Consider the following 25,729-nt stretch of genomic DNA (forward strand, 5'->3'; position numbering starts at 1 on the left):
AGCTGGAATTCAAATTGTTAAAACTGTTACATGTAAAGGAATGAAACTGAGAAAATATGTAATTTCTCTCTTTTTCCTTCTGTAAAGCATTAAAAATACAATTAGGGATTTTGAATTAAAGCAGGGAAAGGGAATTAATCTACTGAAAGAGTTAACTCTTCCTATGTGCATATACAAATACGTACAGCCTCTGTGACTAACACAGCTGTTGTAATTAAGGCCCACAAGACAGCTCCATAAATGTATTTCAGTTATACATTTTTATATATATTCAAGTGTCAAAAATAAGATGGAAGGTGAATAGAATTGGTCTAAATTTACCTGCTTGAACGATGGCAATAACTCTACATCATGTAAAGCTTTTTTTTTTCCCTTGAAAGAGATTCTTTTACCAGCCTATTCAGCCTGGTAACTCAGTTTTGTCCCTTTTGTCCACTTACAAGTCAGCGTAAGAGACTTTTTGGAAGCAAGATTTGTTAAGAAGTTTCATCCAGTATTTTCTTCAGTTCCAGAATCACAGAACATGCTGAGTTGGAAGTGTGAGATACCAGATTTGAATCTTACTGGATTATTTTATCATTGGATCGGAACCAACCAGCTCACGTGTGTGTTGGGGAGGGCGCCAGGTCGGAGTCCATGGTGAGGCCTGCAGCCTCATGGTAGCCTCCCGCGGGCTCGCGGAAGCCACATGGCAGGGCTGCCAACCTACAGGCCTGCCTGATTGCCCGACCACACCACACCCCCTGGAGCCTCTGACTGGCTGCACCACCCCAGACAGTGGCCTGGAGGGCATTGAGTGGTCAGTGCCAGACGTCCAGCCTGGGAGGGGTGGCCACGTGGCCAGACCACATAAATACAGCAGCACATGGGCTCCATCTTGCCTTTTCTCTGGGGACCTGCCATTGCATGTGAAGCCCTGGACTTCCATAGGACTCTTCACTGGTAGCTATGGCATTCTTTTATTCTAATCTTGTTATTTACTCCTTATTTTTTCTCCTAATGTCTGTCTTTATTCGTTTCTTTATTATCTCCTTAATCTCTTTTGGATAACTTAAAGCTGATGGGTTGTTGTCCCAGTTTCAATGAGACACAGGTGGTTTGCTGAGGATGAGTTGTAAGAAAAGACCCAAACTCCTCCCTCTAAGCAATTATAAATCCGAAATTAAGAGGTTCCGATTGAAGGAACTCTCCGACCTTGTTCCAGCCACAGCCAGCCCACAAAACTCCTCCCCCTGCTTCCCAGGAGATGAGAGAAAAGAGTAAAGAGCAGCCTCTCATCTCCTCCATTTCCTAGGAGACTAAGTTCTGAGCAATTAGCTAGCCGGATCAGTTCTTTTGTATCTCAAGTTCTCACTTGATAGCTCTGCACGCAGTGGGTAGGGGGAAGGGAAAAAATTCCTGCCTAGTTTCCAAGAACCAGCTAAACCATGACAGTTGTATTTTACTAAGTTGTAAGTTAGTGTGTGCTGCGTAATTCAATGAAATACTTTGTCTTAGTTGTATGTTACCTCTTTTAACTTTAGCCAAAATGCCTATTTTCTCACTAAATTAAAAGAAATCTCTTGGGAAATGTATGTAGTGTGTTCTCTCTATGCAACCTCAAGGTATTAAGAACTGAAGGATTTGCAAAAACTAAATTTTGGAGCCTTAAACATAAGTAAAATGCCTGGGCAGCATGTGGCTTGACCTGAGGTCTTACAGGAGGAAACCCACAAGAATCATTGAGTTCAACTCCTGGCACTGCACAGGGCCATCCAGCTCACTTAAGTTTCAGGTTTCTGAATAACCTGCCCTGTTTCATACAAGACTTTATGATGAATGGTATCAGGAAGAGATGCTTCCATAGAGAAGAAAGTCTGAAATTCCCTTCATCCTACACATTTCCAGCCCTGAGGCTCCAGCACAATAACAGAAGATGAATCTGGTGTACACCAATAGTTCCGATGCAACACAGGCCCTGGTTCCAGTGCACATGGTTTGTATCAAGCACCTGAAAAATAGGTCTTAGGTCTATTTACACATGTGCTCTGTATACTGAATTCCTCTGCTAGACTTGTGTAGTGTGCTGCTTAATCTTTAGGGAGTCTGAGGCCTCTATCCTTTATTATGAGCCTGGCCTTCTCCCCAGAACTTCTATTTCTCCCAACATGAGGAATATCCATTACACCAGGTACATGAATAAATAAATGGAACACAGAGAGCCTAGCAATTTGGTAAAATATCACACAGTAAGTCTACTGAGAAAGCAGAGGAAGTAGTACATCTAAACAAACGTATAAATATGTATACAGATCATCCCTCAACGACAAATCAGCTATTTTGTGATGATAGTAGCGTAGACAACAGAGAAGCAGCTGTTTCCCAGGGACTTCTTTCTCAGAGAATCCAATGTATTCTGCTATGGGGAGAGAATTTCCTTTCCGTGTACTCTTCTTCAGCATGCTTATTTTGGTTTACATCTTTTGTATTGAACAGGCAAACCAATAACTCTTAAAACATCTATTTTTTAATGAGTTTGACACATTTCATTTCTTCTAACCAAGACATCAGCTCGACTCAAATGGTTTTTTTCTTTCCTTTTCTCAGGGAAAGGAGGATGCTCTCAAATTCACTCATTTTAGTATGCTATCAAAGTACACATTTAAACTTTCTGGCAAAAAAAATAGTCTAAGTACTTCACTAAAATATCCTACTGCCAGGCTGGCAAAAATTTGCATCAATCTTACCCATTCCTTAAAAGAAAATGCCTGTTTGTACAATTTGGTATTAGAAAATATACTGAAAGTTAACAGCATTAATTTATGCAGTGTGATACGATTTATGGAGTGTGGTTATTTTTATGGTGACCCCAGTATATTTCCTGAGATTTGTGACTAAATTTTACAAATTATTTAATAGATAAATATATTGTCTCTTGGCAACCTTTTGCAATGTTTGATTTTACACTTTCTTTATTAAGTTTTTAGTTTTACGCAAAATATTTGAATAAATAACAACTTTAAGTTCATCATCTAGAATATAAGAATGCCCATACTGAGATTAGGCTCTAGATTAGATTTAAGGAAGGCAGTATTGTATCACGAGTCCCACCGAAAATGTAAATGTGGAGTTTTAGATCCATAGCTATGTTAAATAGCAGTGTTAAACTTACTTAAATGCCATTTTATTACCTTAGAAATAAAAATTGAATTATTATTAACATGACTATGAACATGTGTGCTGAATGCTGCTGTGCTCTGTACAGAGTATGAAGAATATACATGGATCATAGGTCCACCTGGGATCTTCATAGCTTCTGTGGTTATACAAGCTTATAAAAGTCTGAGAGACATACAAAAGGGCCTGCCCCTTCTGAATCTGGTAACTTCAGAACTTGAAGATAGACAGAGGCTCTCCCTCTTGGGGATGAATAAAGTTATAGAATTGTTTGGGTTGGAATGAACCTTAAAGATCATCTAGTTCTTATATCTTCAACATGTCCAACACTGTAGTCAATGCAAAATACAGCCACTCACCTTCTGCTGCAAGCTGCCAGCTCCACTTTGCATCGATATTTTGAACATTATACCACCCCTCAGATCTCCTATCATAACTGCATGTCTAGTACTGTTAAAATCATCTAACAGGAAACAAGCTGATATTTTTAAGTTAAGCTAGGTCGTTTTGACATGATTGGTAGATCTAAGGAACTGGCAGCTTTCAGCTAGGGGATGGACAACTTAGGAAGAAGTGCTCAGAGCAACAGTGGGACTGGCTGGGCCCTTCAGCACTCCCCTGGCTCCAGCCCTTCATCCTCAGCTCCCATGGCCAATACTTGGGCCGCCCTTTGAATGAAACACCTGAGCCACTTGTTTTGAGCCAACTGTGTTGAATTGGTTAAAGTGTAACCACTTAAACTGAAACCATCCGGGAGGAGCTGGCTGGATCTTCCTAAAGCAGTGCTTTTCTCCTGGTGATCCATGAATCACTGTGGTTCGTGTGGATTCAGGAGAATGTGAGGGGTGACTAAGAAAAGAAAATAAAACTAGGAGTACTGCCATAAGTCTGTAACTCACTGAAGAGAATAGGTGGTGATTTGTAAAGGAAATAAGTTAAAACCCCTTCATTTTAAACAATTTAACACTCAAAACGGGCTCCAAAACTATTGTGGAATTTTTTTTAATTTAGCGCAAAGCACAATGCATTCGGGAATGTTATAAAATTATCTGGTAAACTGTAAAATTTAAGCAAAGTTGAATTGTCTCATCTCTGCATCTGTACGAGCATAAAAATAACCCAGACTGAACACTTCATTTTAACCATCATTATTAACCCAGACAAATGGAATTTCTTAAATGGTTCATTAGACTTCTAAGGTTCTTTTTACCTGCACACATGACTGAAAACAGAAGTTTTTATCAGTCGATGTCATGAAGATTGAATTATTCCCAACTCTCAGCAGAAGATGGTTTCCACACTCCATGTCTACACTGTCAGTACCAGTGTGTACAAACAGTTTAGCAGTATATGCACTCTGAATCACTCACTTATCAGTAAAAGATCATTTTCTTTTACCTTGCCTACATTTTGAATTCAATCTTCCATAACTGAAGCAATGAGTTAGAACTACTTCGTGTACAAATTATGTATCAGATGCGCACTCATCCTGTTAACCTCTGCTCTAGCCAGTGTCTTTGCTGGATTCTCATACCAGTATTGCTTAGATCTCTTTCAGCAGCAATGTTTTATGCTTACCTATACTACAGTTTCAAGGAATGTCCAAATACCTTTATCTTCTAGTAGTCTAAATCAACCACCATATACAGATAGGTGTGTCAAACACAGATAGAGAAGTCTTCACTTCAGTAAGTGAAGCAATAAGATTGCCAGATCTCCCAGGCAATCAGCAACAGGACAAGAGGGCACAGGCTTAAGCTTTGCCAGGGGAGGCTTAGGTTGGATATTAGAAAGAAGTTCTTTACAGAGAGAGTGATCAGGCATTGGAATGGCCTGCCCAGAGAGGTGGTGGATTCACCGTCCCTGGAGGTTTTTAAGACGAGGCTGGATGTGGCACTGAGTGTCATGATCTAGTAATCACAGTGGGGTTGGATCAAGGGTCTCTTCCAACCCAGTTAATTCTATGATTCTATGATTCTATGATCATTTAAGAATAGCCCATTGCACAGAGCATGTATACTGGATGTGGCACCATAGTCTAATAACCATGGTGGTAGTGGATCAAGGGTTGGACTTAATGATCTCAGAGGTCCTTTCCAACCCATCTGATTCTATGATTCTATGACTAGCAGATATGTATCCATAGTGAAATTGCCCAGTATGTAAAATATTTTGATAATTTTTATAAATAAGCATAAGGTATATTCTAAATCACATTACAGGCATCAACTAATGTCATAAGAACACACTTCACACACATAGACCAAGAAACAAATCCTTAGAAAGCTAATCTGCCATTAAATATTTTTTCTTTCATCTTTTGTTCATGCATGCCTCTCTTGGCTGTATTTTGGGAGGAAAAGAAGCCAATCACGATTTGCATAGAGCATATCATGAACATGACCCGGGTTAAGCAACAAGATCAAAACTGTATCTCCAAATATGCAGTTACTGTCTTCATCTGGGGAGTAATTTTCATTATATTTGTTCTCACTACATGAGAGTAGCATTTGTGCTTCCAAGTCTTTATTCCTGCTTTAGCTTGGCAGGACTTTTAATCAGAAAAACAAATATAGTGAACATGATTCGTGCTTCCACATATTCACTATGGTTGTGTTAATAATGACAACATCCAAGACCACGTGGGCTTCCCATCCTCTATTTTCAGGACCAGAACATGTGCTTTTTTCCGGGGAAAGAATTGCTAGAATCACTGACATGACTCCGATGGAACAAACAGGATGGAGACCCTGCCTCTTACACCCTTATTTAGCAATCTTTTTGTGGGGTGAAAGGGTCAAGGGCGGCTCGGGAGTGGGGGAGGGACGTGGGGATGAACGAAGCACTGAGGTAGCGTGAAACCTTTAGGCTGCCGATCCTTTCCTTTCCCCCTGTGGAACGTGGGACGCCTCGCGTGTGACACTTGGGACACGCTGGCAGGATTTTGCTAATTTTCTCGCGTAAAGGCAGCCACCACCGGCTGCGGCCGGGGCCGCAGCTCCTCCCTGGCTGCCGCCGCGGGCACCCTGCGGTTGTGCCGCGCCGCGGCCTGCCCGTGCCCTGTGGCGGCGGCGGCGGCGGCGGGGGCGCCGCTAGGGGGCACGGCTGGGTCTCGAACGGCGCCCGCCGCCCGCTCCACCTGCGGCCCGGCCCGGCGCCCTCGCAACGCTGCAGCTCCTCGGCCCCGTCAGGGAAAACCCCCCCACCCCCCCCTCCCTCCTCGCTCCGCCGCTAATGAGGGGAACGGCCGGGGGAGGGGGGCGCAAATCGTCTTAAAAGAGAGGCAGAAGATGACCGCGGGCAGCAGCCACGAGGCGGGTTTTGTTCGGCCGCTCTGGCAGTAAACTCGTGTAATCTGCAGTCATTAGCATAATCTTCAAAGATCTTTAGGGGGATAATCTTTAAAATGCCTGGGGTGCTCGCTTGTGAGGCTCCTAAATAGGATATCGTCGGAGGACCGGCGATGCCCTTTGAGGTGTCTTTCTTGGGATTCGAGGGGTTCCTCTCCGCCTTCTGCTACGGCGGACAAAAATGTGATCTCCGCCTGGATAGGGGTCAGGAGAGCACTGCGCCGCTGAACCTCAGACCTGCTCTCTGGCGGGCTTTCAATTTACGAGGGAGAAAGGCATGTATTTTCCCTCGAAGTTTACTTTTTGTCAAGGGTAATTATCTCACTTGCATTTGAACTCTTCGGGGGACTAGAATGAGTTTCCAAGCATTCGATTCCTCTGCCTTAAATCTATAGCTCTTTTGTGTGAACATCCTGAGCTCTGGAAATGAACAACCCAAGCCGCGGTTTGCAGAAATGTTCATTGCAGTGAAGGGCGTGTTCGGAGAACACAAACAGCACCCACAGATAGTTGCCAAGGGCACCTAATACATCTTTGCATTACGCCTTGAACCAGTGTGCCCATATCTCCGAGTTTTTATTGCACGGATCATAAATGATTGTAAAGTCTGCAAATCTTTCATGAAACACTGGCAATTAATACTTTAGCCAGAGAACCTGTGTTAGAAAACAAGAGTCTCTAATGCAGCCCCTGAAATCGGTTCACAGCCGCGTGCTGCCGGCGTAATCTCACAATTCAGTTATAAGAGGTTTACAGCTTTTCTTTTTCTTTTGAACAATGTACTTTCTCTCTCACTCTGTTTTTCGAGGCAACAAAACGCAGAAACATTAGTACCAGAATTTCAGGTGCTCTCTGATCAGGGGGAGGGGGAACTTGAACACTCGATACCAGAACCTGCAAATTTAGACCGTGTTTCCCATTTATGGTTTCAGGTAACCACATAAAACTATCAGTTTCCTTAAACCGGTTTGGTCCTGATCGTTTCCTGTATTGCGCTTTTAAAGCCAGGAGCACCCCGTGACCCTAAGTGACTGTAGTTCCCGGCAGCCGTTTAGATGGTTTTGAAGGCACGTTGGGGTCCTTTATCAATTATTCGTGATAACAAAGGACGGGCGCTTGGCTGAAGATGGGAAAGTTTTTCAAGGGAAGCTCCTGCGAGGAGAGAAATGCCCAGTTCCCCATAAATGATTTACGAAGGATGGATCAGTAACAAGGAAAAAACAGCCCAGGGGAGGGAGAGAGGGCACGCAAACAGTTGCTTCACCCGCGGGTTAATGATCCCGGAATGAAGCGAGCGGGTTGTCGCGATGGGCGGCCGCCCGTTTCCGACCCCAGCCCCTGCCCCGGCTGCCGCAGGGGCAGCTCCGCCAGCTCCCCTTGTTTTTTCCCCCAATAAAATGCCTGGCGAGGGGTTGACAAACGCTGCTGGGAGCAGATCGGGAAGGGCAGACCCTCGCAGATGTTGCCTGCGGGAGCGTGCCGGGCTGCCCGCCCGGGGCGCGGGTCGCCGGCCCCGCTGGGACGAGGGGGCTGATCCGCGGCCGCACCCGGCGGGCAGCCGCCCAGCAGGTGTCTGCGGCCACAGCCAGAGGCAGCCAAGTGATTAAAGGGGCTTCTCCAAATTGGCACAGAGACTATACTATCTGGGGCTTCCCCCTTGAGGTCAACGCCTGGAAATAATCGTTATCTCCTCTGTAAAAGGCTACGTAGGTTTACTCCCGTCCGTCTCCCAACACTGTTTCCCAGCCCTGCTCCCCGGGGAGAGAGCTTGTGAGCAAAAGGGGCATCTCCTGCCTCTGATGGCCCAGCTGATGATTTCAGGGATCCTGGGCAGAGGGTCCCCGCCACTGCCCTAGTGTCTTGGTGCTCCATCCTCAACAAAGGGGGGAATGATTGGAGTCACCCTGGAGGGAAACGGGAAGGGCTCCCGGCCACAGGCGCCGGGGCAGCTTACGGCTACTGCGGCTCTTTCGGCGGTCGCATGGTTTCATCGTGGAGGTGACATGTGAAAATGCTGCTTCAGAGGTAGCACTGGCGGCGAGGTGACTGTCAAGGGACTCTATGCTGCCCCCCACTCTTACTCAAAAACGTTGTTGATAACTAAAAGAGGCAACCACTTCATAAAAAGCATTTAAGGAGACGCTGAAGTCGAAATGAAAACCACTAGTTACATTAAGGTTAAATCAAACGTGGCCTTATGCGATGAGAAATACGCGCGAATATTCCCTTCACAGGAAAAAAAATCCATTTACTCTTCTGCAAGCTATTTGCTTTCGGCACGAAGCAGTACCTTTCCCGCAGAAAGAATAATAATAACGTTTGTATACGTGAAGGGATTGGAATCAAAATGTCCTGATGCCCCCTCCATCAAAACTACCCGCATCCAGATGCAAGCGTAGAAATACAGTTGCTACACATGACCACATGGCTTTAAGGTGTTAACTTTATTCGAATTAAAACAGCGAAGAAACTCCAACAGATCCTCGTTATTCATCTAAGAAAACTGGTTATTAGCCCTCGGCATATGGTCGAGATTCCTAGAAGAGAGGTAAAAAACAACCCTCCCGTAAGTGACAGTCACTTTTTAAGCCGGCTGTATGTGCCTGCGGATTGCTCCGAGGCGCGCTGGAGCCAGCAGCAGTAACGTTTATTTCATTGTCAGTGCTGCCCTTGCCTGCAGTATTTTATCTGCGGCAGGAGATGGGCAAGAACACCTCAGGAACAAGTCTTCCTCGACCACTTTTATTGGCCTTTTAAAAACCGCGTCTGAAATTACACCGGAGGGCTTTGGATGTATTTACACCTTCCTTGTGGCTATCTGGGCAGTTATTTCCAGTGATTATTAATGTTTCGTAATGGGGGGGAATTGTCAAGGAAAATTCTCCTTGTTCCCTCCAAGGGACAATCGAAAGCCCCTAGAAATGAGATCCGGAGTTTTCACGGGCAAACTCTGGAAATGAGGAATTGACCATCTTAACGAGATCCAACAGCATGGCAAGGTACCACCGGTAAGAAAGTAGAGGAAACCCGCTGATCTCCTCGCTGGGGAAACCAATCAATCACCGGCCGCTTTCACAGACTGGAGGAGGAGAACATTTTTCATATCTTTTTTCCAACCTCCTTCCTGTGTAGAGCCCGTGCAGTCCCTCTCCTGTGAGAGCGTCGTTAAATCACTGCCACGGGTGTGCGGGTACAGGAGTCAGGCGCGTTCACGCGCCCACAGTGAGGCAGTCCCTTCCTACGGGGACTTTTGTCACTCTTACATGGGAACTTCTGCCAAATATCCTCCCTTCACGCCGCTGAGGAGGCCCCCCCGGGTAATATTTGGAATGGCAAGACACTGCCTTGAATTATTTCCCTTCTTCCTGATGCCTCCGTGGGTGTGAGCGGGTGGTATCATAGTCAAGACGTTAATTATTGTTTCGAGACAGTGAATGTTTAATGTTTGAAAACAATGGCAATTATTATTTTATAAACACTTCCTTGTGTCACGACCTTCCCGGCGCTAAGAGGCCGGCGAAGTGTCTCTAGTGCAGGGAACGCCGAGTTTGCAGTGGAACCCCCATATTTGGTCCCATTTCTTTACATAGCTAGGCACCAAACTGAAGAGGGGGGGCTTCTTTTCCCCCGTGACAGTTTCAGTGGAGCAAAGAGAGCGACACCGGGAACACCTGACGTTTGGGCGCCCACAAATCTGTCGCTGCCTGCCAAGCACCGTGGGGCGCTGAGGACCGCGGGTGGGAGGGCGCGGGGACGGCCCTGCGGACGGAGCTTGCCGTTCGCCCGGGCCCTATACGGGGTGCCTGGGCTTGCCTCCCTAGGCAGAGCAGGGCGGCCCGGGGGATATTTTCCCCGCCCTTGGCACAGAGGCGGCGGCAGCCCGGCAGGGTACGGCCGGGGGAGCAGGGCACCGGCCGCTCCCTGTCCCGGCGGCCGGGGGCGCTGCCGCGGAGTCAGCCGGGGGCAGCAGGGCCGAGGACCAAGCCCCGCCGCAGCTCCCGCCAGGCGCTCCCGGCGGGCCGGGCCGGGCCGGGCCGTGCGGGAGTGCCGGGCCCGCCCGCCGGCGGGGCGCGGGCGGCGCAGGGGCAGTGGCTGGCGGCGGCGGCAGCAGCTTTCAGTTTTCATTGAGGCCGCTGGTTACTGTTTAACGTCCCCACCCACGTTTCAGTTTGTTTAGTAAATCGATCTGATGCTGGGGCTGAGGCTGCTGCCCTGTCGCCATTGAGCAAAGTTAATTCCCCCACACACAAACTATCTCTCCTCCTCCTTTCCCGCTTCAGCATATGGTGAGGACGGTGTCACCGCATCAAACAAGTCGCGCAGCCCAGCGCCGGGACGTCCGCGGGGAGCCGGGGGGTGCGGGGGAGGCAGGAGGCCCGGGGGATGCCGCCGCCCTGAGCTGCGACCGCGCCGCCGGAGGCCGAGGGACGGGGCGGCCCCGCCGGTAAGTTCCCGGGGGCCGGCGGCCGCCCGGTGACAGCCCCGCGCCGCCCGCCGCACCGAGGGGCGGACGCGCCCGGCGGGGAGAGCTGGTGGCCGAGCGAACAGCAGCCAGTTCTGGGGGGACATTATTTTATACATTCCTTTTTAATTTTTTTTTTTTTTTTTTAACTCGCCTGGTCACGTGTCCCTGCTGTCGGCGCCCGGGGCGCTGCGGGGAAAAGCACCGCACTGGGCGCAGCCCGAGCCCCGGGGCGGGGTGTGTGTGCGTGTCCGTCTGTGCGTGTCCGTGTGTCGTGTCCATGTGCCGTGTTCGTATCGCGGCCGCCGGGGTCCGGCGCAGCCCAGCGCCGACCCCGCTGCCCCTGCCCCGCCACCAGCCACATGGCTGCCTGGCGCTGTGCTGGCATTTGGGATTCCTCGGTAGCCCAAGTCAACGGCTTTGCGCTGGGTTTAGGAACATCTCTTAAAGGCTTTTTTTGGTTTTGCCTCCCTTACTGATTTCTCCGCCCCCGCCCTCATGGTCACCTGTGCAGCATATGGGTTTGTTATTGCAGGGCTGTGCTAATAGTAGCACTTGGCCGGAGCTGGACATCTTGGTAGAGAAAACCAAAAGTATTTTAAGGAAAAGTAATTTAAAGAGAAAAATTCACACATGAAACAAGCAAAGCAATACAAGGGTAAGTTTTGAAGGCAGGTCTAGCTTTTACAGTGCTGCAGGTGCACTGTTTGCAGCATACTTAAAGGGTACCTTTAATGAAAGCCAACTTTTAGCTGTTGCACCTGTGAGTTGAATGTCTGTTCCTGTACACTGAAATGGGAGATATAGTCAAGCATTTTGGAAAGCAGACGGTAGGTTGCAACGATATCGGTATTTTAAAGTGACTTCGTATTTTCAACAGTGAATCCTATTCCATAATAAACTATGGCTGTATTAAATTGGACCTTCCTTTGTGTAGGCCTTTTCTTGTACAGTGCTGCACATGATATACTGTGATTTCTCATTCCTATTACAAAGATAGTGGAGTAACTTAAAGTAGCATCTTTTTTAATTGGTGCTGAGTTTGTTAAATTGAGTTAGTAAGACGTAATATGCTGCACAACTTTCAAAACCCCTGAGTCTCTAGTGCGAATCCCTTTCTCTGAAAAAAACTATAAAGTGCTATGCCATTTCTCATATTCTGTAAGAAGTTGTTACATCTTATATATGAGACATATTAAACATATATATGCAGATGGTTTTCCCGTATTCTGTTTTAGGAATTTCATTGTTTTCCTGTTTTCTTCTTACAGTCATATGATAAAGGGAAAAGGGACAAAATGTTTAGTGGTAGTTTCAGCCTCTGAATCACTGTGAGAAAAAAAGAATTCTAAAAGTGTTATTTCCGTCATCCAGTATGCTGTGCCCTGTCCCTCTCTCTTACTGAAGGTCACCAGGCTGCCGAAGTCTCACTTTGTATATATGTTTTTAAAAAACCCAACAACCAGGTGTAGGACAGGATCAGGATGCTGTTATTTTGTTCATGGAGTTACCTTTGATTTTAGCAGCTAATACATTTGGACTCATTTCCCAGAATACAAACTTTGTGTTTCCTTAACATAAAGAGTAACTTTCTTTGCAGTTTATCTCATTTAAGCAGAGGAATATCTCTGTTCCAAAATTTTTGTGCTTAGTTGCACTAGTGTAAAACAAGCAACACAGAGGTCCAGTTTAGATTTACGGAATGGCTATTATGCATACTCTTAGGCCGTGTATTGGGAAAAGCTTTGGGTGGCATGGAGCTACCACTTCCTTCTATCCTGCCTCCCCACCATGGAACAATTCATGAGGTACAGTGAGAAAAATGGGTTTCCTTTATCCTGGCTGTAATGGCCAGTTCCTTGGATGGCCAAGTGGTGTTTGCTGCTAATTTGTGAATATAATTAAGTCATCTCTGGACCAATTCCTTAACAGAAGTGTTCTAGTATAAATATATCTTTGCTGCTGCTTTTCCTCAAGATATGGCCTAGTATGATCAAGTAGATCAAGTTTGAATACCTGAAGCAAATCCTGTTTGATTCTGCAGAGTTTGCAAAAAACCTACAGTAGTGCAAGAACAGAACTCAGCCCTTGTGCTTAACATTGCTCCTGTTTCAGACTTTGTGGCAGTATTTATATCATGGGCATATGGACTCAATACTACACAAGGTTGCCCATCTGTTAACCTTTGGCAGAAAAATGGGGTCTGGCATGTCATCAGTATTATCTGCAAGTCTACATCATGTACGTTAATTTCCACTGGCTACAAGAAACAAAACATTAAATAATATTTATTTTTCTTAGCAGGTCATTAATTACAAGAGGCTTCCTGAAAAAAAATCAAAATTAGTAATGTGGTAACCCATGTGACAGGAAAAAAAAATCAACTTTTTCTTTGTCAGGGAGTTGAGTCTATTATAACAAATTCATGACCGATTTAAGACTGCATCGTTGGTATAGGGAGGTTCTGAGCTGAGCATACTGTGCTTTTGCATCTGTGAAGCAGCAGGGGCAACGTGCTCCATATATTAGTTGACAAATGGACTCTTTCAATATGGGGGTCTCTTTGCCTCACTTTTCAGTGATTTCAAAGACCCTTTTCTTGCTTTTGAGCTTTGAAATATTCTCTGATTTATTTGGTTTGGGAGTTTTTTTTCATTTAATGAAGGTGTGTAACTCTTCAGAAGTCTTCAATTTCTGTGTTTAAAATTTAATATTAAGCCTGAAAATTAGTTTGATTTGCCTGTATTGTGTCAGGTAGATAGGAGGTATGTCAGATTAGATTATTCTGGTAAAGTAGATTGGTAACATAGTCTGATTTAGAATATAAATAAAGGTTTTATTTCTGTAGTAAATAGTTACCTGTTGTATGTGTTAATATATTCTGTAATAAAATTTAATTTCTCAATGAAAGTATTGCAACATAAAAGAATGTTAAGTTGAGGGAAGGCAAGGCTCTTAGGTTTTAATGGATCTTAATGAATGATGCATTATATATCCTGATGAGAAAATATGGAAAATGCTTTTCAACAGATTAAGATGTTTGAATGTCTTGCAACAGCTTTGATTGAATCAAGTATTTTTCATTTCAAATTCTCAATTTTAAAACAGCACACTCTAAAAATCAGGTCAGAATGCTGTGTGTAATGTCAGAACTGAGATCTGTCAAACTGAAAGGCTCCAACAACATTTTCAAACCTTTCTCAATTGTCAATTTAAGTTAATTGAAAATGAAAGGTCTCGCTTTCAGGATTGGGCCATTTAAATAGAAGCCTGCTGCTTTCATTTTGTAGAAGGGCAATCTCCCTCCACATACGTGTTTTTAAAAGGTTCATTCATAATTCTCTCTTCACACTTCTATTGGAAATGACAGAATTCATTATTTTGAGTTCTTGAACTATTTTTCTGCAACTTGGGTGATGAATTGTATGAGATCTAGTTCATAACGTGGCACGGCAACCCACAAGATTTAAAATTCTCAAGGCTCGATTTGTCTCTCTCTGGCACTCGGCTGGCCCAGGCAAGGGAAGCTTCCGTGTGCATCTTCTGCTTCTTATGGAGCAGGAGATTGGGATTTTTTTTATTTAATACTGATCAAGAAAAAAAACTCTCACCCTTGCTTGGTAATTCACTCGAGGTATCCAGGCAACAAGGACATACATTACAGTCAGCAGTATACAAGGTGCTGTGAGAATTTTCCTTGCCTGCTGTTTATCTGGGAATACAACTGCAATAGACCTATACAAACAGCGCTGTTTCCACTGTCTATTCCTAGCATGTAGTTAACCTGTAGACTTCTGGTTTTTTACTTATATTCAGCTCTCTGATGGAAAAGGATTTCTTGATGTGTGTCTATTTATGCCCAAATACAGGAATTCGGCTCAGGTGGGAGAGCGGAACAGAGCCTCCATGAAATGACAAATACGACTCAGCTTGCAATTGATGGTGCATCTGTGGCCATGCTACAATGAGAATCCCCTTTTTGAGAGTCATTTTTGTATGAGGTTGCTAGGCTACACCAGCCTGGGTTGTACTTGGCTGAGACAGTAGCGATGTTCACCAGCTACTTGCTAACCAAAAATAGGCCTCTGGCAGAAAGTTATGTTGACTGAATTTCCCCTTTCCTTTGTTAAATAAAACATTTTTTCATTAACTGCCGACATGTATCAGCGCTGGGCACTGAGTGGGACCAGTTCATACTCTCAGAGCTGGTCTAGATGTTTGAGGATTTTTCACTGTAGTGAGCATTTTAGCTCATGTATCTCCTGTGCCTCCCATAACACACTTCTTTCTTTTTGTCTTTCTTTTGTTCTTTCATTCTTTTGTTCTTTCGTTCTTTTTCTTTCTTGCTCTCTGTTTCTTTCTTTCTTCCTTCTTTCCTTCTTTCTTTCATAGATGGCTATGATAATAAAGATGATTCTTATTGCGACCACCTGTTTCAGAATCACAGTCCAAAGTGTCTTGCAGACAGTGTCTTATGCCCTACAGGATAATAATGTTCATTCCTTTTGCAAGGAAATGCCAGACTGACATTACCTTAGCTGACAAAATTGCCTCAGTAAAGGTCTAGACACTACTCAGAGAAGTGAAATGGGTGACCATGCTGTGATTGCATCTTAATACACACTCCTGGGTCCTTTCTCAGCCCCTAACAGGTGTAGGCAGGTGTTAGCTGCTTTAGTTTCAAGGATAAGATTGTGATTTTGGAAATTGGTAGGATTTTTTTCACCAATTTGCTAAATATTTCACCTGGTTATTACTGCTTACTCCCAGATACTAAACAAGTTGAAAAGTCTTTTCTGCTGGACTGTTTGGTAGCAATGGTGACCTTATTAGGTGGGATAGAGATCCCATTCGTTGGCTGCATGTGGAGTTTCGTATGGTTTCTGGGCAGTTACCCTTTGATTCATATTTCTTCTTTTGTCCTCACAAAAATGGAAGTAGTCTTTTTAGTTGCAAAGAAGGAAGCAATGCACCGCTTTTACTGCTGGTTTTGATTTTTGGGGTAGACATTATCTATATAATGGGTATACATTATTAAATATCATTCTTACCTTTCACGAGAACAGTGATAGTCCTGACTTGCATGTCCAGATCCAAAGCATTTCCAAAATATTTACATTTTTAAAGAGGCTATAATGTCTTCCGAGCCTATTGTCTCTCATGCTTGACGCTCATACTTTAGAGTGTCTTACCCTGTATTATTGTTTATAACTTTCTTTTTTGTCTATTTATCTGACTGTTTGAGCTTCACTGACTCCTTTTGTATTAATATTGAACATGCAATTTTAATGAGGGATTTAGAGAGACTTAGAGATAATGCTTTTTAATTTACTTCAGTTTTGAAGAGACAGAATTTACCCCGACAGAAGTTTAAGACAGAACTTTAGATTTTAGTAATTTATCTTGCTATGCTTAATTTCAGAATCTTCTAGATAAATTGTAGGGATACAGACTAGTCCCTTTAAACGTTTGTTGCTGACACCCAAGCTTGCATGGAAAACCACATCATTATATCGAAGATGAAACACTGCCTGCAAAAATAAAAATCAAAGGAAGTTTCCGCTGCAAGTTCTCCAAAGAGCAAAAAGTAACCTCAGGATTAGTAGAAAGAAGTTTTAGTTGTAAAAATCCAAAATTCCAAAAATCATTAAGCTAATGTCAGGTGTATTAGACTAAGGTTATGAGTCAATTTTTTTCTTTGTTTGTTGGTTATGGCTTTTTCTCTTTTAAAGTAAGCCAAGATGGAAAGAACTTATCTCATACAAAAAGTACTTTACAGGTCTGTATCTCCTTAACTACTCTTACATAGTATTGAGAGTAAAACGTAAGAAGGATGAACCAAAACCTCTGTGCCCAGGAATTCACGATCTATACTACATTTAAAAATGTGGGTGCATTCTCTACTTCAGGGATCATAGTCTGGTTTGAGCTTTTGAATTAAAATAAGGTCCATCCCCTCAGCCAGATTTTTCCGGCCTCATTCAGATGCCCTTGTTTGCACGTAAGAGCCGAGAAGATACAGTGCAGGTTCACAGATGCAGGCTGATGCATTTTGCTTCCATTGTAAGACTCGGCTGAAAAAAATAAGGCAGCATAAAGCATTAGTACCTCTTGCGTTTCCACTTAATCTCCCACCTGTCCTAAAGGTCGCTGTCCCCATAACAAAGGTGCCAGGATTAATACATGTGCTTGGCCCCTGTTAAGATAGTTGTTTAAATGGCCAAATACGGGGATGTGCGCATTGATCGAGTGGATGTTGAACTTCTGTGACTGAGGTCTGCATGTGTGCCTGCCTCTGCTGTCCCTGTTGAAAAGAACAGTCAGCCAACAAAATCAGTAATTTCTTTTCTTGCTAAAAAGAGTGAGCTTACTAGTAGGTATATAATGGCAGGGAGGTATATAATGGTAGGGATATTTGTTTGCTTAAAAATTTACAGAGGGCAACTCATTTCTCATATTTAACATCTCGCTGATTAGGGGTAAATAGAAGAAGCAACTCCACTAATGCAATCTTTCCAGTAGCAAGTCCATAGAGATCTTTTAAATAATGGAGTAAAACTTGGAATCTTTCAATTAATAGGCTTATATTTCAAGTGTAAGGAAATGTTAAGGAGTTTGCAGGCTCTGGATGAGAGGGGGATTCAAATTTCAACAGAAATTTTACCATGTTTTTTGATAGAACTTAATAGTGGAGTTTTTGTCTTATTTTAATCCAGTAGGTCAAGTAATTTATTTCTCAAGATGAATTTAAAGCTGAAAGAGGGTAAAAAATGAAAGACTTCTAAATGATAATTCTCAAGATTCTGTGATTCTAGAGAGCAAAGGACTATTCTGAAATTAGATACATGTATGAACTGCAAAAACCTTGGCAGGTAGAAAATGACCACAGCTTTGAATGGCCTGAAGAAAATATCTGTACGATTGCAGCAAACTTTGTAACCCTTTATGGTCAGTCTTCTTATCCATCTAGTAGCTTTAAATTTGTAAGTCAGGTCTCTTGCTTTCTGTAAAAGGGTAAAAAGCAGCATTGTGAGAAGTTCAAGCAAACAAAGTGCTTGTTAAACCTCAGCCATATAGTGAAGGTCATGAAGGAAAAACTCTCTTGGTACATAAGTATTTTATTAGCTGGACAAAGTAGCATAGTTAAAAAGTTGTAGGGAAGCTGCTGTTTAGAACTTAATACCTTATCAGACACAGAAAGACAGCATGCTCTCAGAAGTTCCTATGAAAATAGCTTTGTCTACTTTTTCTGGTAATTTTAGGAGGTCAAAATAATAGATTTTTTTTTTTTTTTTTTTTTTTTTTTTTTTTTTTTTTTTTTTTTTTTTTTTTTTTTTTTTTTTTTTTTTTTTAAGTTTAAGCACTCTGCTCTACCTCAGGCCAGTACAGCTGGAAGCAGAAACTTTGGGGAACCCTGTCCTCAACCCACTAATGGTTTAGGAACCTGGAACATGGATTGTGTGGTAGAGTTCTCTCCAAAGGATACATCTGTTCACCACAAGTGCAGCTTGTAATTCTGGAAAATCAAAGATACTCAATTGCCCTTAACTAGGTAAAGAATTCATGATGTCCAAGTCAAGATATATTTTTTCTGACCCTAGAGTCGGTGTAGTTAAAATAGAATTATAACAGGAGCTTGTGTATCTGCAACAATATTTTCTTGCTGGGAGTGCTGGGAGCTTCTTATAGTGTATCTCTTTACGTTTTTAGATACAGCATTTGGAGATATATATATATATATGTTCTATATCGGCAAAAACTCTGCAAGTTGCTTGCCTTCTTGCCCTGATAAAAAACATGTAATGCTCTTATTAGTATGTGACATAGTTAGATTCCTGTTGAAAATCAATAATCTTCCCATAAAGCAAGTCTTACATCCTTTCTTAAATTCATTTAGAATCATTTTGTATGCCTCATTAGCCTTGTAATTTAGGAAAGAATAAAAGAAAAAGAAAACCAACCAGCCACCTAATATTAAACAGTGTATGTAATTTAATTTTTCCAACCAAAGGGGATGTTTATGACACTAAATATATCTGCTGGTCTATAAATACCTGTGTTTATAGTTGAACAGAGCAGTGGTTCTCAAACCGCTCCATCAGACACTTAATGATAATACAGAGTGTGCCGCAGGTAGTAGTATGCCACTGCTACCTTTCTTCTTTCATCTGCCACAGTACTGTCATGGAAATGTACCACATTGAATGAATTCCTAAAATTACTAAAATCCCATTATTAGAAAGTGGATGGTCAATGTGAATAAATACAGAAATTGTTTTAAAGACAGGCCCTAGACTTAAGCACAGTCGACATTTAAAGCAAAAGGTATTATGTTCCTGAAAGACACCATACGATACAGAAGAATATTGTTGACTTCTATAGAAAACTTTCAGTGAGCGTATCCTAAGTTCCTTGAGCAGGTTACGGTGCGAGAAAGACTCAGTAGCTTTTATACATCGTTAGATACCTTTAATGACACCAAATCTTTGAAGTGCCTTTGTAATAACCCCTTGGAAATTACACCAGATGAAATAAATGGAATGGTGTTGATGATGACCTACAGAAAAAAAAAACCCAAAGGAATTATTTGAGTTAGAAAATATATTGAACATCATATGTAATGAATCTGTGAAAAAATAACGTTCACTGTTTATAAGTACACTGACACCTACTTTATCGAGTGGTAAAATGTGCAGCAATACCAAAGCAGATGCAGCTGCAATAGATATAGTTTTAAGAAGAAAGTGAAAAGCATTTAACAACTGCTTTATTAAATTCTTATTTTTTATAAAGTAGATATATTTATATATTATATTATATTTATATTTATTTCCAATCTGCAGTCCGTGTTTAGGAATTTTGAATTAAGCAAACTCTTTGTATACTTAAATTTATCTTTTAACAATAGTCTCCACCAAAATAAAGCAGAAGCAATACATTTATCGATAGCTTTTTTGTTTGTTTGTTTGTTTGTTTGTTTTGTTTGGGTTTTTTTTGTTTGTTTGTTTAATAGAACCTTGAAATAATATTTAAAATAAAATTGGAATAAATTATTGAGTAGTTTACAACACATTTTGTTCAGTTTTTAGGAATTTCACCTGTAACACCTTGGAATGATGTCCCACATATGAGAACCTTACTGCAGACTTTACTTAAATAAAAAATTAAGGTTTAGCAGCTACATTAAGCAACAGAATTGATTGTAATGAAGGAAAGAATCTCACAAATTTTTAAATTTCCTGAGTAATTTCTTCATGCCTGTTAATGCCTGTTGATTGAGCCTTGATGCCTGTTCTTTACATTTCAAACTTTCTATGTATTTCTCTAAAGAAGAACTATGCATACTTTTATTTAAGAAAACTGTAGATTTTTAACCTCTATGAAATTAAAGCTTGACTTTTCTCACCATATATGTTTTCTCCCCTTCTTAGTATAGCTGTGCAGTTCCATCAGAATTGGCTCGGTGTAGGTGAATGAAGTGTGTGCAAGTTATTTATAGACATTAGAATTAATAATTAAGAATAGGGTGCAAAGATTTTTTTTTTCTGAATAAGGTCTGCCTTGAGGTTTTGTGCGCATGTGTTTGGAAGTTTGTTTGGCACTTTTTTCTTTTTTTTTTTTTTTTTTTTTTTTTTTTTTTTTTTTTTTTTTTTTTTTTTTTTTTTTTTTTTTTTTTTTTTTTTTTTTTTTTTTTTTTTTTTTTTTTTTTTTTTTTTTTTTTTTTTTTTTTTTTTTTTTTTTTTTTTTTTTTTTTTTTTTTTTTTTTTTTTTTTTTTCCTTTTGAGTAGCCTACAAGCTTTTGCTAAAGATACAAGGAGAACAGTTGTCAGGGTATTAAATGTAACCTTGTTGATGGACAGTCGCTGCATGAAAAAATGTGGCATACCATGTTCTTTTTGCATTACTGTAGATTTCTTACAAACAGAGAGAGGGGGGGTTAGTCTTGGAGGAAATTTATTCTTATTATTGTAACTTTTTGTTGGGTGAGGAGCAGGAACATCATTCTCTGTGTTATGGGCATGGATCACAATCTGTACTTCTGTAGTATGGGAGAGCTTGGCTTTAGGGCAGAAAGAGATGGAGCTGAATTGAAAACAGATGAAAGTCAATATGAGTAATTCGGTAAAGATGTGTATAGGATGCATTTCCAAGGGCTTTGTTCTTCCATCTCAGGATTGGAAGGGATGAAGAAAAGTGACTGGCCTCCAGCACCTGGAGTTGCCATGGCTGGAAAGATCACAGTTCAGACGTCAGTCATAGCAGCTACTGAAGATGGTTGGAATTTTAGGTGGAAGTATCTTTGAAAAAGGACAAGGTCTGCAAAAAACTTTCCATTGCTAGGTCTGGGATTTTGAGTAAGCTGGTGTCCACAAAGTATTTGGAGAAAAAGAGCACATTCTAGCTATGTACCAAGGAAATTATTATATGCAGAGAATGTTTTGGGAATCAGCAGGCTGCTTGCAATCAGATGAGATACAGGGGGAGAAAAAACAGATTGATGCTGAAATTATGAAATATGGAAAAAGTTGACAAGGAGTAGAGAGAAGAGGTAAATAATGAAAGAGATGCTTTGTTTCGGCACATCTTAGGCTTTGGTGTTTCGAGCCACAAGGAAGCATAGAACTTACTTGAACAGCAGGGGCAAAGGAGAAGGAGGCCTGTTAGTAGGTGTTAAAATGTCTAAAAAATAAGCATCACTGGAACTTGTTTGGTGGTTAAGATTATAGGTAACTGATGACTGCAAGTTCAGTGCTTAGGAAGTAGTAAGATGATGACCTGGGAGAGAAAACAGAGGGCTCAGAACTGACCCCTCAGTCAGCAGTCAGCAGTCCTTAAGGGAAAGATTCTCTGTTTAGACAAAAGCAACATGTTGAGGTATGAAAAATCAGCCTTTTCCAGATAAAGTAGTAGCAACAGATGTAGGTTACAAAGACAGTGAGAGAGTTGAGGAATTAGAGAAGTGTGTATGCGTTACAAGATGCGTATACATATGCATGTTAAAGGTTGCCTTTTAATATATTGCAGCTTGTCAAGTTCATTAATGTCTCATTTTATACCGTATGCACTCTTATGGAATCCCTTCAGAGTAAACGTGATAAGAAGGAGGTACTACCCTGAAAAGTCACAGAGAACTGCAAGCAATTTTTCACTGCAGCCTAACATTTGAAAAGCTGAAGCTGAAGAAGTGAAAAATAGCTTTATTAATAACATTTCCTATTTGAAGACGAATAAAGAATTTTAAATACAACTTTTCAACAAAATTAAACTATTTTAATAGTCACAGAGATTTTAGGACCATCGGCATCAATATGCTAATATTAGTATGTTACTGCTGTCATGTGGTATGTGCGAATATTTGCATCAGTTCTGCACATTGTTTTGGATTTCTCTGCTGACCAAACTTCAGCTAATAGTATTACACCAATTTGAAAATCACTGTGATAGAAGGTAAAATTAATTTCATCATTTTCATTAAACATATTTTCATTATGAGAAACTAGTTATTTAATTCAGTGCTAACTCCCTTTGCATTTTGTTCCATGGAGGAAATTTTATGGGCTTGCCTATCTTGTACCTCAGCAATGGAACAGTATGGATACAGACAATTGCTTATTCATGATTGCAAAAATTTCTTACAGCCACTATATGACAAAGTATTTTCTAACTGTAGAGAATCCTAATTTATTCTTTGCTCGGTTCTTTTAACTTTAATGTTAACTCACAGTTCGTGTATAAATATCTGCTACATAAGTGCTTTATTTTTGGTGTTTTCCAGATATTTGTTCAAAGGAAAAGCTTCATAATCCAGTCCTATGAGTTACAGCTATTACAGCTTACTTGGGGAAGCTTTAGCAGGTGGTACTCTACACAAAGCTGTTAAATTCATGTCAACAGAAGAAAAATGCATAGAGAAATGAAGACAGAAATTGCAAAGCTTTTAACAGGCAATATAAGAAAATGCAATAAATGTACTAAATTTTGAAACAAAAAGAAATTTGTTCCTCTCTAAGAGTATTTTCAACGCTGTGATCCTCTGCAGTGCAGTGCTTTGTGTGAAGGTATAGCTGAGGTAAATGTAAAGGTTTTTCTTGTCTTCCTGGTCACTCGAGCTGTTAAATGGCGGAGAGAAAACTCAGATGAGCACGAAGGATTTCTCAGTGTTGCTATTACAGAAAATAATTACTATTTACAGTAATCATAGTTTAGCAGCAGTAATTCCTCCAGATATGTGACAGTCTGTGTCCCCAGTTATTTGAACGATAAAATTTCAGCTGTTTGTATTTCATCTGAAAATCACTTAAGATCAAGAAGTGTATTTCAGCCAAATCAGTGATTAACATTGACACTCCAATGTGCCTGAAAGGAGGTCTTGTTTTTATTAACATTTTCTCATTCGGCAGTGAGAGAGGTGATAGCACCTTCCCGTAGTTCGGGTTTACTTGATGAAGCAAAATAACTCACAGACCTTGTGAGAATGGGACCCGTAGGATTGCTTGTGGTCCACTTTCTCATTTGTGATTTTCTCTTTTTCATTTTGTTTGAGATTGAATTTGAGAGAGAGCTTTGTTCCGGACAGTAGTTTATGGCAGTGGGCTGAAGAGATGAGATTTCACTGAATCATAGAACGAATACACAAAGAGAAAATATGTGAAAATTGAAATGACAAGGTAGAGTAGCTTGGTTGTTGAGGTAGATAAAAATAACTAGGTTCTCAGGGAAATGAGGTGGGGATTTTTTTCCTGAACTAGATTTAGTTTGAACAAGAACAGTTGAGATGGAAAACCTAGACACTATAAAAACTGGATAGAAACAACAACAACAAAAATTAATCCTGCTTTTTCTTGTAACTTTGTCTTGAAGTATCTGTAATGGTGTGATTTCAAAGAAAGCAAACCAGAGTCCATCTATTGACAGTATAATGCTAAAAGACTAATAAATAGATTAGATTAGAGTGGATTTCTTTTTACTTTATTTACTATAAAGAGGAAAATCTGTGTGTTCTGCCAGTTTTGTTGTTGTTGTTGTTGTTGTTTTTTAATCCATAATAGTAGTATATTTATTTTACTTCCTTTGGAATCACTGGGGCAAGTTGTGACTGATCTAAGACATGAAATACACCTTTGTGAATAGAGAAATAAAGTTGGCTTGATGCAATCATGCTGCAGCATGACAGAGATGAGCTGGTTTGAGTTACAAAAGCCAGGAGTGCTAGCAGGGCTCTCCAATTTTCAAATAGCTATCCCCTCCTTTGTCATGTGGCTGGAAGAGAGAGAACTATTTTTGCCTGTGATTAACAAGGATTTAATTTCAGTAAAGCTTCTTGTAACTGTTTCACAAAGGCTCAGGGACAAAGCAGCCATCGGTAGCCTTGGTGGCACACAGAGGAGTTCAGTGCACCCTAGGGAATGTGGAGCTTTGTCGCGAGCGGAACAAGCCAGGGCTAAAACCCCCAAGCAGGACAGTGTTTCTGACCTTTTTATGTTGTTGCTTTCAGTACCTGAAAAAAAAAATTACAGTCCCATCTCACTGACTTTGAACTTTAAAGGACTGTAATCAGTTTGTCAGGATTTGCCAATTTGCTAAGGTTTTCTGGAGAAATGTGGATTTTCATATTTGTTTGTTTGCTTTTCAATTTCTATGTTACTTCCACTAGATCCCTGTGCAGTATTGCCTACAACTACCCTAGATAATTTTTTTTCACTCTACCAAAATTCTTACTCTGGCACAAAATAGCCAACATTCTTATCCTAGCACTTTCTGCTACCAATTACTTCATCAGGAAGGAATGCTTAACGTAGTATGACTGCACTGAGCTCTTACTTCTCCTCCGTGAGCAAATGGTGACGCTTTACACTACAGTTTCACTCTTCTGTTTTGCTGCTGCATAAGTCTTATGCTTTCAGTTGCCTCAATTTACAAGTTTCTATGGAGCTGTGGAAAAATATATGATGGGAAAGTTTAAAAACCAGTAGCTTTATTTGCTGATTTCTAACACCCTTCATCTGTGGTTCAGAACAGACCCCCCCCCCCCCCCCCGCCCCCCCAACTGATCTGCACCATTGCTGGGTTTCGTATATTACACTCGTGCTTCTTGGCCTCACGAGGCTGAAAGCCTTTTGCTACCATAATAAAAAGGTAGCCTTTGCTCTAGGATCTTTAGCACTTGCTAAAGTATTATCAGGAAAGTTAATATTTCTAATGTGGACCTAGCTTAAACAGCCCCTTCCCTCCTTTATCTTCCAAAATAAATCAAATTTGACTAATTTTTCACAGGTACAATTTTCTGTCAAAGCCGTATTAGATTTTGAAAAACAGTTACTCAATCCACTTTTATGCCAGAATGACAATTTGTAAAGGAGGGAGAACTTTTAACTTTTTGAAAGTATTTTAATTTGTTGGTGATGTTGTGTTTTTTGCAACGTTCCACACTTTGTGTGTGTGTGTGTGTGGGGGGTATATGTGTAAAATTAATTAGCTTTGAAAACTTCGAAAGTGCCAGTGCCTCTGTTTGGGGAAAGTTGATAGCTAGATGTTTCGACACGTTAAGTAAATGTATAAGAGGAGGGTACTGCATACATTTGACAGACATTAGAATATAATCAAGACTTACGGTATCTGATGTCTCTATAAGAAATAGAACAAACATGGAAAAATATTCCAAAGCCATATTTTTTAATTTGCTGATGAGATTTTACCAGTCTGTCCCCCCACACTTCTTGCTGCTGCCATTTATACATGGCCAAAAAGAACTTAGCTGAAA

General features: G+C 41.3%; 1 protein-coding gene and 1 long non-coding RNA gene across 2 annotated transcripts in view; both read left to right on the forward strand.

Annotated features, from left to right (window-relative positions):
- The window catches only part of LOC114058654, a 17,482-nt gene extending 6,603 nt beyond the window's left edge, over positions 1–10,879 (forward strand). The window contains exon 3 of the long non-coding RNA XR_003571516.1: positions 10,738–10,879. This is a non-coding gene — a long non-coding RNA (uncharacterized LOC114058654). The remainder of the gene's footprint in view (positions 1–10,737) is intronic.
- A 26-nt stretch (positions 10,880–10,905) lies between these two features.
- Positions 10,906–25,729, forward strand: part of HNF4G (hepatocyte nuclear factor 4 gamma) — a 59,698-nt gene continuing 44,874 nt past the window's right edge. Inside the window, exon 1 of the mRNA XM_027886187.1 lies at positions 10,906–10,950. The gene's annotated coding sequence lies outside the window, so the exon portion shown is untranslated. The remainder of the gene's footprint in view (positions 10,951–25,729) is intronic.

Source organism: Empidonax traillii, unplaced genomic scaffold (assembly GCF_003031625.1).
Source record: "Empidonax traillii isolate 1590-97213 ecotype Southwest subspecies unplaced genomic scaffold, ASM303162v1 scaffold181:size1721324, whole genome shotgun sequence".
Classification (NCBI taxonomy): Eukaryota; Metazoa; Chordata; class Aves; order Passeriformes; family Tyrannidae; genus Empidonax; species Empidonax traillii.